Genomic DNA, 17,289 nt, shown 5'->3' with positions numbered 1-17,289 from the left:
ATTACAGACTTACTGCTAGGGTGTGGTATGGAGTCAGCTGTACTGGGAACCAGAGTGCAGTGGCTGCAGGAATTGCGGTGGTTGTATGCAGCCTGGAACCTGGGCTGCCTCTGTGGTAGACCTCTCCCAGGACCTGTCTATCTCAGATATGACTTCAAGATTTGGTTTGTCATATGTGGAACTGGAGGACTCAGGGAATTAAATTTCTGTGTACTGCTCCTAAGGGGCTGTCCACCCAAGATGCCATTTCTCTTTTGTCACCAGGTATGTATGTAAAGTCCACCGCTGCTGGATCTGCCTCTGCCATGGGTGAGTTGACAGTGGGCTCAAAGAATCAGCCTGAACCACACCTCAGGCTCTCAGAGCTGTCCTAGAAGCTTAGGCTGAGTCCTCTCCCAGGACTGATATGCCTGAGGTCCCAGCACCTAGCCAACTACATGTACTAGCAGTCTGGCTTTGCATGCATTTCAGAATGGAAAGTGCAGCAGGGTGGCAGCTGTCAGAGCAGGTCTCTCTCTGCTGTCATTGCCAGCAAGTAAGCACGAGCACATGTACCCAAGGAGAGAACAGGCCCCTCCGGTGCTCCTTCTGTCACAGTGGATTTCCCAGCAGGCAGGGGGGGTCTCCCCAGGACAAGGACCTTCTTTCCTGCTTCACATGTCCCTTCAAGTGGTACCAGACCATCCTGATGCCTTTTTTTTTTTTTTAAACCTACTTGATTAAGTGGAGATCTTTCTTGCATTTTAGTTGTATTTGGGATCTTCTGGCTGTTTCCATTTGTTTCCTGTGAGAATTTTTCCACATATAGATATATTTTTTTAGTCTATTTGTGGGGGAAGTAAGCTCCACATTCTCCTACTCTGCATTTTGATCCTCTCCTCACTTGTACATTTTTCTGTATTCTTTCTGCTGTTTATACACAATGGCTTAAAGACAAATTTTATTTAAATAATAAAAATACATACCCGGAACTTATTTGCAGTAGTGGATATGGGAAATATAGATTAAAAAATCCATTTGTCCTTACATTTCATAAGTTCTTTTGAGTTAGAGCCAGCTTCCTTCTGATTCATGGAGTGGTATGGTTCCCTTCTGAAAAAGTCATTAAAACCAATATTCTTCCTTGGTATCTTTGGTATCTTTTCTTTTGAGTAGTGACCAAGAATTTCATGTGTTGAGATGGTTGTGAAACAAGATTGAAACTGCCTGATGCTCGAACCTTCAGTGAGGATTGATGCTTTGGAGCCAACCTCAGATTTTGTGTGTGAGAGAAATATAAGGAGATACACCATTGCTGTGTTTTGATATATAACATTTTAGGGTCTACCATTATTGTCTAATACAACTAACACAGAAATTAATTGCACCAGATAAGAGGGGTACAGAAATATAAACATTGGAAGGTGTTGGTGAAAATAAGGGCAAGAGGGCCAGCTCATGAGATGGTGAGCCTGAGTGAAGTGGTAAGCGAGGTTTAAAAAGGAGGCGGTAAGGGGTTAATGGTGAGTGGTAGAAAAAAAAGATCATGCGAGGAATTAGAGCAAATTTTAGGACGATGGTATAATCTAGAAAATATTTTCCCGTACTCTGTTATGTGGCATACAGAATATCTTTATTCTTAGAGGTAATTAAGAAAATGTAGGAAACTAGAACATAACCACTTATTTTGCCAACTTTAGAGACTCTCATTCACTTTCCTTTCCCTCCTCTAAAATACCTACTGTACCGGTGTGCCAGGATCCCATCAGGGAATGGAGTGCACAGACTAATCAGGATATGTGAGGAAAGTATAAAAAGGAGTTATTTACAGTTTTGCACATAATGAAGTTAAACATCAGAAATAGATCTAAACCAGGGCTAGTATTAAAGTTGTTGCTATTGCAGTTCCCGTCGTGGCGCAGTGGTTAATGAATCCGACTAGGAACCATGAGGTTGCAGGTTCGATCCCTGGCCTTGCTCAGTGGGTTAAGGATCCGACGTTGCTGTGAGCTGTGATATAGGTTGCAGACGTGGCTTGGATCCCGCATTGCTGTGGCTCTGGTATAGGCCGGTGGCTACAGCTTTGATTCGACCCCTAGCCTGGGAACCTCCATATGCCGCAGAAGTGGCCCTAGAAAAGGCAAAAACAAAACAAAACAAAACAAAAAAAAGAATCCAGCATTGCTGCAGCTTCAACATAGGTTGCAACTGCGGCTCAGATCTGATCCCTGTCTTGAGAACTCCATATGTTGCAGGGCAGCTGATAAATAAATAAATAATTAATTAAAAAAAAGAAAAAGTTGTTGCTATCATCCCTAAGACCTTGCGAGATAAAAAAAGGTGCAGGTTACTGGAACTGAGGAGGAGAGAGTCTTGTAGATAACTTACTTTGGGGCAGCAACTTTCACTTATGAGGCACAGCCAGCCTAAATCTATCTCACAGGGAGGGAGTTAGAGAAATAATACCCTGATCTCACTCTTCTTTTCCAAATGTGTAGAGGATTCCTTTTGACAATACTGGACTTAAAAATAAAGACTATGGATCCTATTGATGTGATTTATATAGGTCAGCTTCCTGGAGCAGAGAGCAGGTGGAAAGAGATTAAAAGTAGAATGGAAAGTCATACAGAAGATATTTGACTTTGTTGATACATTATACCCCTTGATATCCTGTTTCCTCTCATCTGGATGAAAAGTTAACTTCCCAGACAGGTGATATGAAAGTCAGGTTAGCTACTTTATAAAGTGATGTCAATTCTCTCATACTCTCTCGTGAAAACCAACATGTATTATCCTCATATCTTTGGCTGAGCAATGAGGCCAAAATGATATGGATGCCTTCCTCCACTACCCATTTCAGGTATTCATTGATTTTTATGAGTATCTCAACCACACAGCGCTCGTTATTTGATGACATGATATGAGTTCTTATACTCGTGTGTGTGTGTGTGTGTGTGTGTGTTTATTTTTTTCCTAGGAAATATTTGACAAAGTCAACCCTGGGACTCCAATACAGTCCTGCTTGCCCCATTGTGTTGCATTTGTGACATATCAAATGGTCAGTTTTCAAATTAGAACCAAAACTGTCACTAATGAAATCAAATTTGTCAATCTCCCTAGCCAGTAGTGTTTAGGAATCTAGCTTGAACCTCCTTAAATGATCAATGTCCTTCAGAGAATAAAAGTGGAACATAGCAGACCTTTTGCCAGTCTACTAATACCTGGCACTGCATTATTTCTCACGTTCTCTTGATCAAAACCAATCAAAAGTCCAACTCAGATTCAAAGGAAGGAAAAATATTTTTCCATTTCTTACTGTGAGACTAGCATGTTCAGTTACTGGTGAAATTACTAGTCACTATCTTTGGAAATAATCCACCATAATTACTTTTGCCATAGATAATTCCAATATCATGAGTTGGCTGAACCCTAAGCCAAGGTTCAAGGAAACTTGTAGTATAGCTTGAATGTTCTGTAGAGTCGTTTCTTGCTGCAGGCCACACTCAAAACATCCTTAAGGAAACTGTGTAAATATGTTATAGAAAAATGTTTTCTCCAAATCTAAAATGACCTCATAATGTGATATCATTTTTCATGATAGTGATTTTTTCTCAGGTTAGAGGGGATAAGCTGACTTGTACCAGACCTCTATCTCTTGAAGATTTAACCTCCAGCATAGTTATCATTTATGAAATAATTTAGTTTTCTTACTTCCTATTCATCAGATCCAATTAGCATTTCATTGTCAATGTAAAGAGCAGTGGTTTTCGAGGCTCACAGATTTCCTCCAGATTATGACAGAGATGGAGAGTTTATATTATTTTGAGGTAAAACTTTAAGATTTGACAACATCCTGTTGTTTGCTTTTTTTCAAGTAAGCAAACCACTTCTCATTTTCTTTAATGATGTAAATGGGGACAGAGGAGGGAAGCCTTTTCAGTTCAGTAACTGCAAACCAGGTCATAGACTCTTTGTATGGGCTTTTACTTTTCAAGAGCTGTGTTAGTAGAAAATCAATAATTTTGGAGGACCAAAACATATCATTTGGAACCTCACTTGTGACTGTTATTAAGAGATGAATTTTTATATTTACAAAGTGAGCTAAGTGCATAATCTTCCTTGGATAGCTTTTAACTTTGTCCCCAATCTTTTAAATCTACTTAAATAACTATTTTTCATATTCTACCTTTATTGAATCTTTTCAATGCACATAACTTAGTTAGATTCTATAGAAATAACTTACTTTTGCCTCTTTTGCCTAGGAGATGGGAGTTCCCATTATAGCTCAGGTAGTTAAGAACCAAACACATAGTGCCCATGAGGATGCAGGTTTAATCCCTGGCCTTGCTCATGAGTGAAGGATCCAGCATTGCTGCAAGCTGCAGCATAGGTCACAGATGTGGCTCAGATCCAGTGTTGCTATTGACTGTGGCATAGGCCAGCAGCTGCAGCTTCTATTCGAACTCAACTCAAGAACTTCCATATGCCTCAGGTGCAGCCTTTAAAAGAAAAAGAGAGAAAATGATCTGATTAAGGCTGAGGCAGGAAACCTGAGGGTCTACCCTTTCCATCTACTCAGAGAGAGAGAGAAAAATGAAGTTTTGATTGACCAAATAAACTAGTTAATAGAGATGTATTAGCTGTCTCAGAAAATAAAATGGCAATATTTGGAATTTTGGTGAGATATATATCTACCCATCTGGATTTTGCACTAACCAAAAAAGTCAGCTAAATGGGAATGTATTAGCAAACTTAATGTATTAGTTCTTTATTAATTTTGTAACAAATTACCACAAACACAAGTGAGTTAAAACAACACAATTTTTTTCTCTTAGAGCATATGAGGTCAGAAGTCTGAAAGTATCTACAGGGAAGACAGTCTGAGGGCTTCAAGGAAGAATCTGTTTCCTTGTTTTATTGGCTTTGAGGCCAACTTTATATCTTGGTTCATAGCCCATTTTGTACATCATTCTAGCTTCTTTCATATGTTCTCATATCTCCTGAGAATGAATCTGATCCTTTTGTTTCTCCCTTATAGACCCCTTAGGATTATATTGGATCCACTCTCATAATCCAGGTTAACCACTCATCTCAAGATTGTTAACTTAGTTACATCTGTAAAATCCCTTTACCATGAAACATAACATGTTCATAGGTTCTGAGGAGTAGGATGTGATATCTATAGAAGGATATTATTCAGCTTATGACACTCAAGAAGAAAAATTTGAGAGAATGGACGAATGTCAGTATTTAAAATTGCGTTAAAGAATATGTGATATTTTCATTCTTTTCTTAATTTTGAACTCTTCATATTCTTTTCTCTTCGACAATTTTGCACATTCATTTTCTAGTTAATTTCACCAACTTTTTCTAAACTATAATGTATGGCATATTTTTTATGTATAAACAATTCTTTTTTATCATTTACTTATATATATATTTTTTTTCTACTGTATAGCATGGTGACCCAGTTACACTTACATGTATAGGTTCTTTTTTCTTGCATTACATGTTCTATTATAAGTGAGTAGACAGAGTTCCCAGTGCTAAATAGCAGTTTATAGAATGTCCTGTAGGTAATTTATATATTTCTAGGCATTTATGAGTTCCCCAAATTTCCTTTAAACTTTTTATTTATGATCATTTATACTTAGTATTAAATCATTTCAATATTTAATGCGCATGATGGTGTATAAATCTTTACATATTGTTTTTGCTGAATCACACACCTGGTCGGCAATTTCCTTATCTGTTATTAATACATATTTACACATATATTTATGTATAGTGAAAGTTGCTATTTGAAGGCTTATATATATTTATGTATATAAAATAAAATCACAAGTGTATAAATCCTACTTCTTCAGACCAATGAATTGTTACAAAGTCTAAATATGCCACACCAAGAAGTAGAAAATTATAAGCCCAGAAACAACTTTCATGCACAGCTTCTACCACAAAGATAGCATGATCTTGGTGACTTACTCGCTATATAAATTATCTTGTTTTGAGATACTGGTATTTTTCTGGAATTTTTTCTACTCATTATTTTGCTGGCATTTTGGAGTTATACCATTTGGGTTAAAATCTAGTCTCCTTTACTTCTTAGACTTTTTGGCTTTAAGATGTTGGGGAAATTAATTAACTTTTTTGCACGTCATTTTCTATATCTACAAAGTGAAAATAAAAAGAGTAGATACCAGTTGATATGATTTTAGAGTTAATTAGAAAAACCTAAGCAAAATTGCAAGTAAAGTTTCCACTCTATAGGAGCTGAATAATTGTTAGCATTTATTATGTTATTATTTCCTCGTAAAAGATCTGGATAAAAATCTTGTTATGCTTTTTTATTTATATATAAAAATCCACTATGGAAAACATTATGGAGGTATCTCAGAAAACTAAATGTAGAACTACCATATGACCCAGCAATCCAACTCTTGGGCATATATCCAAACAAAACTTTCCTTGAAAAAGATATGCACCTGTTTGTTCATTGCAGCCCTCTTCACAATAGCCAAGACATGGAAACAACCTAAATGTCCATTGACAGATGAATGGATTAAGAATATGTGGTATATATACACAGTGGAATACTACTCAGCCATAAAAAATAACAAAAATAATGCCATTTGCAGCAACATGGATGGAACTAGAGACTCTCATACTAAGTGAAATAAGTCAGAAAGAGAAAGCCAAATACCATATGATATCACTTATATCTAGAATCTAGTATATGGCACAAATGAACCTTTCCACAGAAAAGAAACTCATGGACAAGGAGAATAGACTTGTGCTTGCTGAGGGGAGGGGAGGGAGTGGGATGGACTGGGAATCTGGGGTTAATAGATGCAAACTATTGCCTTTGGAATGGATAAGCAATGAGATTCTTCTGTGTAGCACTGGGAACTATATCTAGTCACTTGTGATGGAGCATGATGGAGGATAATATAAGAAAAAGAATGTATATATGTATGTATGACTGGTAGGTACTGCTGTACAGTAGAAAATTGACAGAACAGTGTAAACCAGCTATAATGGAAAAAATAAAAATCATCAATAAAAATAAAAATCCTATAGTCTTGTGATTAACTTGTCCAGTATCAGAGGACACTTTATTCAGGAAGTGATAATCTGATAATGACTCCAAATTCCATGCATTTTCCACATTTTCCACCTTGGCTATTATCCAGCTATTGGTTAAGTTAGAGAAAGGAACCAGGGGAGTTTTGTGAACTTCAGCAAATATATATCTCTGCTTGACATTTTTGGCATAATTTTATAGATGTGACCATGTAAGATCATAGGCAAAACATCTCAAAACCTTGGAGTGTACTAGTTAATTGTCTTCAGCATAGGTAGCCAATTTTCCCTTGTTTATCATTATACCAATACATGAAAGATAGATGATAGATAGGTAGATAGAGGTGCAAACATATACATTTAAACTCAATTTTAATAATATGTAAAACTTTATATATTTTGCTTACCAATTTATCAATTACTTCATTTACCAATAATTTCTGATTATATATTGAATCTATTCATATATGCCTCTGGTTTCTTAGAACTGTGTAGATTTAAAATATTTTAAATAACCCTGTTTTAGTTAATATAGAAATAAATACACTAGCAATTCCTTGTTATATTCATTATTTTTGTACTATTTGAAGATAGCTATGCTTAGTATAATAAATAGCTTAGTATAATAAATAGCAAGACATAATATAGTGACTAAGTCAGAATAAGACTAATGTACCACAAATCTTCCCTTTTTGGCCCTCTTCTCTCAATTCTTGTTCCACTGGTGATCTCTTATTTTCCTTAGGCCTTATCCATCACTTCTATAGAGACAACTATGAAAGTAGTAAATTCACACTTGATATTTCATGTTCTTGGCTCACATTTCTGCTTTCATACACCTTGTCCTGGAATTTTCTCGAGCAACTCAAACACAGTCTACACTGATAAATTTATCAACTCCCACACAAAACTGGTTTCTAACCTTTATTCATGACACCAACATTTTTTTTCCCAGACACTGAGTCAGGCAATAATTATAGCACTGACATCGAGTACATGAAATGTACCACATATTATCCTACATGCCTTACGTATAACATGTATATTTATATCATGTTGCTTATTATCCCTCTCTTACATGTGAGTGATAAGGAGGCAATCAATTTTGCATATGTTTTTTCAAGTGGTTCCATGGTGTAATGGTGAGCACTCAGAACTCTGAATCTCACATGGTTTTTCAGCTATCACTTAGGCATCCAGAACCTAGATTCAGGCAATTCTGCTCCAGATGCTAATAAGCAATATCACCTTAGTATGGAATCTAGGGTCATATGCTACTCCTCTAATACCCTATAATAATAATAATAAAGAGTTGGTAGTGAAGGCCCATTTTTTCTTTCTTTATAGAATCATAAGAAATTGGAGGAAATGGAGTTCCCATTATGGCTTAGCAGAAATGAATCTAATATCCATGAGGACACAGGTTCGCTCCCTGGCCTTGCTCAGTGCATTAAGGATCTGGCTTTGCCATGAGATGTAGTATGGGTCTCAGGTGCAGCTCAGATCAGCCGTTGCTGTGGCTGTGGCATAAGTCAGCAGCTACAGAGCCAATTTGACCCCTAGTCTGGGAACCTCCATACGCCATGGGTGCAGCCCTAAAAAACAAACAAATAAACAAACAAATAGAAGATTAAATTGGAGGAGGCATTGCATTGCATGTGGCACCTAGACCAGAATTGCCTGAATTTAGATCTGAGGTGTACAGCTTAACAGCTGAACAACCTGATGCAAATCCCATAGTCTCCTGTCTCTCATATGTAAAATGGAAACAGTAAACATCCTATTTAAAAATTCTTTGACATGTATGACATTGTAGGATAAAATATGACATATTTTAGCTACTCAGGGACCAGCACCAAGAGGAAGTGGCGTGGGAGACCATGGGGAAATGTGAGGGACAGCAGTTTAGCAGGCATAAAAAGGTTATCATTTGTGAATCTTCAGAAACTTATAAATGACTTCTCACAGAAAAGAATGTGTTACTCTTCATGATATGATAAAAGGGCTACAACAGACCATTGAATATCATCATAATTCGAAAGAATTGTACAGAAGTTAAAGGAAGATGCCAGAGTAGTAGGACGTGAGGATCAGCTACTCCCACAAATACATTGAAAATACATCTACTGGAACTATTCTTACAGAAGATGTGCTAAAAACTGACAAAGGACCTTAGGATTATGATAGAGCAAGAAAACTTCGTGAAACCAGATAGGACAAAAGAAAGAAGAAAAAGAAGAAAAAAGAAGCAAGATGGGGGACCTGCACCCCTGGATGGAGCTGGAAAGAGGAAAAGCTCCTGCACCCTGGGAAGTTCCCCCACCAGCCAGGATATCAGCCAAGACAGAGGAGGAACTCTAGACAATCCTGTGAAGTTAAAATGAAAACAATTCTCCAGAAATGGTCAGTGCTATGGGCAACTGTATGCAGATGCCAGCAAACTCTGGCCTTAGAGATTCAAATAGAGAGCTGGGGCTGGCTATGTGGGAAAAAACTGGGGTTAGCCACGTGGAAATAGCCTGGAGGGACTAGAGTATAGGGCCACCACAATGAGGGCATGTAGAGAAGCAGCCCAGTTGGGCTTAGAGGCGAGGCACCATTGTTTGAGGATATTGGAAGGAACAGGCAGAATCGGCCATTACAGCCTTCTTCCCTGCATGTACTTTCACAAGCTGTAGGACACTGCCTGTTTCAGCTCTGGGAGCCACTCAGCAGCAGTGGCTGTCTAGCAACAGCTGGGAAGCAACCCCACCCTTATGGCTACAGAGTTTTTAGAGCAGGCAGAGTAATTACCTGGGGGAATAACACAAGCTCCTAGCTCCTGTGGGTGGCCCCCATGCTAGCAGTACCTGGCCTGCACCCGAAGAGCCACTGGCAGTGCCCATTCCCCCTGAGAGCTGTAAACTGCATGACCAGGGAAGATACAAGCAGTGCATCTCTGCCCAGTGTCTCTGCTCATGCCAGAAGACCAGCACTTGTTCCCTTGTGGGAGCCGCAACCTGTTGATCCAGGAAAAGCACCACTCCCTGGCTTTGCATGGGCTTGTGCTAGCAGTGGTGATTCCAAAAGAGGCAAGAGAGGGCTGCAAGTGCCCGTTCCACGTGGGAGCTGTAAACTGCCCAACCAGGAAAAGCACAAGTTCCACTACTCTGCCTAGAGTTCTTGCAGGGGCTCACACTAGCAGTGTCTGATCTGCACCAAAAAGAGCCAAGAGAAGGCCACCAGTGCATGCTCTTTTCTGGAGCTACAGGCTGCTCTGCTGAGAAAAACATAAGCTAAAGGGTCCCTGCTAGTGGACCTGCAAGGGTCCACACCAGACACTCCTTCCACACTCAGGGAGCTATGGGAGGCCATTAGTTCACACTGTGACTTTGAGCAGCTATAGAGAACACTCCTACCAGCAGTCAGGCAGGGGGAATGATCACCAGAAATACACATCCTGCAGCCACACAGAGAGCCTTTAGCAAGTTAGGGAAAAGCACTTGCCCTTAGGGCTATAGAGAGAGATCCTTAGACTGGCCAACCAAGGGGAGTGAAGGCAGAACACTGGTGCCAGCCCCTTCAGCTGCAGAGAGCAGTCCCTAGAGCCTTCCTGGCAAACAGAGGGGCTATAGAGCTTTTCACTCCAAACAGAAGCAGAATATACTTTCTTTTCAAGTACACATGGAACATTCTCCAGGATAGATCACCTCTTGGGTCACAGATCAAGCCTTGGTAAAGTTTAAAAAAAATGAAATTACTTCAAGCATTTTTTCTTTTCTGACCACAATGCTATGAGACTAGAAATAAACTACAAGGGAAAAAAAAATGGCAAAAAACCAAACTCCTGGAAGCTGAACAATATACTGCTAAACAACAAATGGATCAATGAAGAAATAAAAGAGGAAATTGAAAGATACTTAGAGACACATAACAATGAAGATACAGCAATCCAAAAACCTATGGGACATAGAAAAAGCAGTTCTGCAAGGGAGGTTGATAGCAATACAATCTTATCTCAGGAAAGAGGGAAAAACTCAAACAACCTAACCTTACACATTAAACATCTAGGAAAGGAAGAACAGACAAAGCCCCAAATTAATATAAGAAAAAAAAAGACATCATAAATATTAGAGCAGAAATTAATAACAGAGACAAAGAAAACAATACAGAAGATCATTGAAACAAAATGCTAATTCTTTGCAAAGATCAACAAAATGGATAAACCTTTAGCTAGACTCATCAGGAAAAAAAGGGAGAGGGTTCAAAACAACAAAATTAGAAATGAAAAAGAAGTTACAACTGACACCACAGTAATAAAAGGATCATGAGAGACTATTATGACCAACTGTATGCCAATTAAATGGACAACCTAGGAGAAATGGACAGATTCTTATAACCTACCAAGACTGAGCCAGGAAGAAATAGAAACTATGAATAGACTAATCACAAGTGCTGAAATTAAAAATGTGATTAAAAAACTTTGAAAAAACAAAAGTCCAGGATGGACTTCACTGATGGCTTTACTGCTGAATTCTGTCAATCATTCAGAAAAGAATTAGCACCACTTCAAAAAGTCTTCCAAAAAATTGCAGAGGAAGGAGCACTCCCAGGATCATTCTGTGAGGCCACCATCACCCTGACACCAAAGATGCCACACACACACACACAAAGAAAATAAGCCAATATCACTGATGAAATCACTGGTGAATATAGATGCAAAAATCCTCGACAAAATATTACCCAGCTACATACAAATAAATACTAAAAAGATCATATATGATCAAGTAGGTTTTATCTGAGGGATGCAAGGATTCTTCGACATCTGCAAATCCATCAATGCGATATATCACATTAACAAACAGAAATAAAAACCATATGATCATCTCAATAGATGCAGAGGAAACTTTGCTTAAAATCCAACATTCATTCCTGGTAAAAACTCTAGAGTGTGAGCATAGAGGGGAACTTCCTCAATATAATAAAAATCACTTATGACAAACCCATAGCCAACATCATTCTCAATGGTGAAAAAATGAAGGCATTACCACTAAGATCAGGAACAAGACGAAGATGTTCACTTTCACCAATGTTATTCAACACGGTTTTGGAGGTCATGGCAATCAGAGAAGAAAAAGAAATAATAGGTATACAAATTCAAAAAGAAGAAGTAAAACTATCACTGTTTGTAGATGACATGATACTATACCTAGAAAATCCTAAAGACACTACCAGTAAACTGTCAGAGCTCATCAATGAATTTGGTAAAGTTGCAGGATACAAAATCAATACACAGAAATCAACTGCATTTCTATATACTAACAGTAAAGATCAGAAAGAGAAATTAGGAAAAGCATATTTAATTTGACCATATTGCATTGAAAAGAATAAAATACCCAGGAATAAACCTAACTAAAGAGACAAAAGACCTATACTCTATAAACTATAAGATGCTGATGAGAGAAATCAAAGATGACACAAATAGATGGAAAGATATACCAAGCTCTTGGGTTGGAAGAATCAATATAATCAAAATGACAGGCAATCTACAGGTTCACTACAATCCCTATCAAAACATTTTAAAATTTGTATGGAAACACAAAAGACCTCGAATAGCCAAAGCAATATTGAAAAGAAAAAACGGAACCTGAGGAATCAGGCTCCCTGACAAAGACCATACTACAAAGCTACAGTGACCAAAACAGTACAGTACTGGCAAAAAACAGTGCCAGTACCATATAGATACTGGAAGTTGATATAAATATAGATCAATGAACCTGGATAGAAAACCAGAAATAAACCCAAGCACCTATGGTCCACTAATCTGCCACAATGGAGGCAAAACATTCAGTGGAAGACTCTTCAATAAGTGGTGATGGGAAAACTGGACAGCTATATGTTAAAAAAGGAATTAGAACATTTTCTAATACCACATATAAAAATTAACTCAAAATGTATTAAGGACCTAAACATTTGGCCAGATACTATAAAACTCCTAGAGGAAAACATAGGCAGAACACTCTTTGACATAAATCACAGCAACCTCTTGTTTGATCCACCTCTTAGAATATTGGCAATAAAAAATAAACCAATGGGAACTAATTAAACTCAAAAGCTTCTGCATACCTAAGGATACCATTTATTAATAAAATGAAAAGAGAACCCACAGAACAGAAGAAAATCTTTGCAAATGATTCACCTGACAAAGGTTTGATCTCCAAAATATACAAACAAGTTATACAACTCAACAAAAAACAAACAACCCTATAAAAAAATGGGCAGAAGACCTACATAGACATTTCTCCAAAGAAGACACATATGGGGAGCAGGCAAATGAAAAAATGCTCAATATCACTAATTATTAGAGAAATGCAAATCAAAGTTACAATGAAGTACCACCTCACACCAGTTAGAGTAGCCATCATTAAGAAGTCAACAAACAACAAATTCTGGAAGGATGTGGAGAAAACAGAACCCCACTTCACTGTTGGTGGGTGTGTTATGGGTACAACCACTATGGAAAACAATATGGAAGTACCTCAGAAAACTAAATATAGAATTACCATATGACCCCACAATCCCACTCCGGGCATATATCCAGACAAAACTTTCACTGAAAAAATATATGCTCCCATATGTTCATCGCAGCACTATTCACAGTAGCCAAGACATGGAAACAAGCTAAATGTCCATTAACAGATGAATGGATTAGAAGATGTGTTACGTACATATAAGGGTATATAGTATGCAGCCATTAAAAAACCAAAATAATGCCATTTGCAGCAACATGGATTGAACCAGAGACTCTCATGCTAAGTAAAGTAGGTCAGAAAGAGAAAGAGAAACACCATTAATATCACTTACATGTGGAGTCTAAAGTATGGCATAAATGATCTGTCTAGAAAACAGAAACAGATCATGGACCTGGAGGCCAGATTTGTGTTTGTCAGGGAAGGGAAGAGAGAGGGGGACTGGAGGGAGTTTGTGGTTTGTAGATGAAGATTCTTACATTTAGAATGGATGGGTGATGGGATCCTGCTTACAGCTTAGGGAACCATACCCAGTCTCTTGTGTAAGAACCTGATTTAAAAAAAAACAAAAAAAACAGGCAGGCCGTGGGGCGGGTGCTGTGGGCCTGCATTGCAAGGGCCAGGGAGGGTGGAGTCCACGCAGGCGCTGAGGGCCAAGGGAGGGGGCGCAGTGGCTCTGGAGTCCAGCACTCCCTCAGGCCGTGGACGTGATGCTGGCTGCTGCGGGTCAGGTGGTGGGGCCGGCGGGGATGTGATGGGCGACCCCTCGCCTCACCTGCCGTCCTTGGGCCTGTAGGTCTCTGGGCGACCCACAGCCGGGCAGAGGAGACAGCCGCAACTCCGTACAAGTCACTTGGAAAATGAATTTGTGTTTGATTTCTTCTGCTACCATTTGCTTCAGAGCATCTTTGTCCTTCATATTCTGCTTTCTCCTTCCTAGTATCCATCTGCCCAGTTTCTGTACTTGATTCTGTCAAATTTTAAGAATAAATGCACCATATAGCTCATGGAAGAAAAAACACAAATCAAGACTTTTTTGGGTTCCAGGTTGCCAAAGTATGGAACAAAATCTGTAAGAAGTACACTGCAGCCAATGCCAAATGGAAAACCTGTTAATTTATTGGGAACTTCAAAGAGCAGCAACGTCAAAAGTTTCATCAAAAATAATGGCTCTGATTGTTCATCGTCCCTTTCATTCAATTGGAGAACAGCAAATAAATACCAGTTTAGTGCACAAGATAAAGTAATTGAACCTGAAAAACATGTACCTACTCAAGGAGTATTTGATAAAAATGGGATAAAAGGAGTTTTGAAAAGTATCTCTTTATTCACATCAAAATTAGCAAAGTCAACAACTATGTTTGTGTCATCTGCAGAGGAGTTAAATCGAAGTCTTTGTCTGGACCATCTAATTTGGGTAAATTCACCAAAGGCACATTATTAGGAAGGACTTCGTATGATTCAGTCAGTGCTCCAAAATCACAGTTGAATGATTTTACAGAAACCGATCAACTGGTAGCATACAAAGGCCGAGAGCAAACTCCTGTGCCACCAGAAGCAGTTCTGGAGAAAGCTTAGCACAATCCCTAGATAATATTAAATCTCTTGCTTGTGAAAAAATGGTAAGGTCACAAAGTTTTTCACATTCCATTCAGAATTAATTCCTTCCACCTTCATCTATAACCAGATCACATTCCTTCAATAGAGCTGCAGATCTTACAAAGCCTTATCAGAACCAATAGCCACCCATTAGAGTGCCTCTGAGGTCAAGTATGCTAACAAGAAATTCCCGACAGACAGATGGAAGTACTCAATGGGAATGAACATTTAGGGTATGGGTTTAATAGGCCTTATGCTGCTGGTGGAAAGAAGTTGGCTTTACCAAATGGCCCAGGTGTAACTTCCACTTTGGGTTACAGGATGGTTCATCCCTCTTTACTGAAATCTAGCCCACCGCCATTTTCTGGGACTATCACAGTTGATGGTAGTAAAAATTCACCTGCTGGCACATGTATAGAGGAAGATGATGCACTTGTGACTAAGGGCAGAGCTGCTGATAAGGACCAAGAACTAATTGAAAGTGACAGTTACAGAACAGAAAATGACCAGACCATGGGCATGATGCTAAAATTAGATACTTGAGTGATGATGTGGGTGACATTTCCTTGTCTTCTTTGTCATCTTCTGATAAGAATGACCTAAGCGAAGACTTCAGTGATGATTTATAGATATGGAAGACTCCAACAGAACTAGAATAACTCCAGAGGAAATTTCTCTCAAAGAAGAAAAGCATGAAAATGTACCACCAAAGGATATATTTGATTCCCCCAAGGAAAATGAAAAATCCTTCATTAAAACTGAAGAGTGGTAGATATAAGTGTCTCTGACAGGAGTGAATGTTCAAAACATACTTCTGGATATAACTTGATCTCACCAGATACAGATTACAGAGCTGGTTCTTCGTTTGAACTCTCTCCATCTGAAAGCTCTGATGGGACATACATGTAGGATGAAGAGGGCTTGGAGCCCATTGGAAATGTCCACCCAGTTGGGAGCTATGAGTCCCCTGAAATGAACAGCATAGTATGTATGGATTTATATACCCTTTTGGAACATTTTGTTTACCTTATTGTACAGAGACTTGGGATATTGATTGGATTTTTTAAGTTTATGAAGAAGTCTCCTAGTTTGAGAAGTAGGAATTCATTTCTATTAAGGGCCTGTAAGATGTGTGATGTTAATACATTATAAAGCATATATTCGTCATATGAAAAAAAAAAAACAAGTTTGTATGGGTGGCTGGGTCACTTTGCTATAAAGCAGAAATTGAAGGAACACTGTAAATCAACTATACTCTAATAAAAAATACATGAATGAGTGAACAAATATTTGTGTATTTTCTATCCATTCTCACTTTTTCATTCTTGAAGCTATTATTAATTATAATCTATGCATGTATTGCACATTCTTTTAGTTTTTCTGCCTTGCGTTTTCCCATTTATTTGCAACTTCTCAAGCAATTCCACAGACAAAGAATATTCAGATTAAATTGAATAGCACATCCCTATGATTGATTCTCTTCCTGATGAAACTATTTAAATGACTGACAGCTTACCAATCAAAATTATATTTTGTTAACATTGAAAAGTAATGTCTTCATCAGCTTTTCAGAATTTATTCACATGTTCTCCTTTCAGGTAGAGCAAAACAAAATAAAAGGAAAACAAAAACAAATTATACTTCAGTTGTTAGCTATGGTTATTGTCAATTGTGGATAAGAACATTGGTTTAAAAAGGATTAATGGTAACAATAAACATTATAAACAAAACAATTAGCAAAGTAATCATAAAAGGAGAGCATAACTCCTAATTCAGAAAAGCTTAATTATAACTTAACAATATGTTAACGAAACCAAAAATAAATGTAACACAAGTAAATGTGAATTAGTCAATCACATAATCAGAGAACGTGGAGAGTAACTGATGGACGTAAGAATTCTCCAAACATTATATGATGTAGGAGCTTTGACCAAAAAACAAAAATTGTGGTTTTGCAGGCTAGGCATTCCTCGATGTGATATACATAAAAATATTCAACATAGTACATTTGAACATTACAATCCTAAATAAAAAATGTATATGTTAGACTGGCCTAGCCTGATACCATTAACTATTTGAACAAAATAATTGTGATTTTTCTAATTGTATGCATTTACTC

At 38.0% G+C, this 17,289-nt stretch overlaps 1 pseudogene; it reads left to right on the top strand.

The window, feature by feature from the left end:
* LOC100620733 lies at positions 14,541 to 16,237 on the top strand (annotated as a pseudogene).

The sequence above is a fragment of the Sus scrofa genome, chromosome 4, assembly GCF_000003025.6.
Source record: "Sus scrofa isolate TJ Tabasco breed Duroc chromosome 4, Sscrofa11.1, whole genome shotgun sequence".
Taxonomy (NCBI): domain Eukaryota; kingdom Metazoa; phylum Chordata; class Mammalia; order Artiodactyla; family Suidae; genus Sus; species Sus scrofa.
The sequence above is the reverse complement of the archived record's forward strand: the minus strand, read 5'-3'. Positions and strand labels throughout refer to the sequence as shown.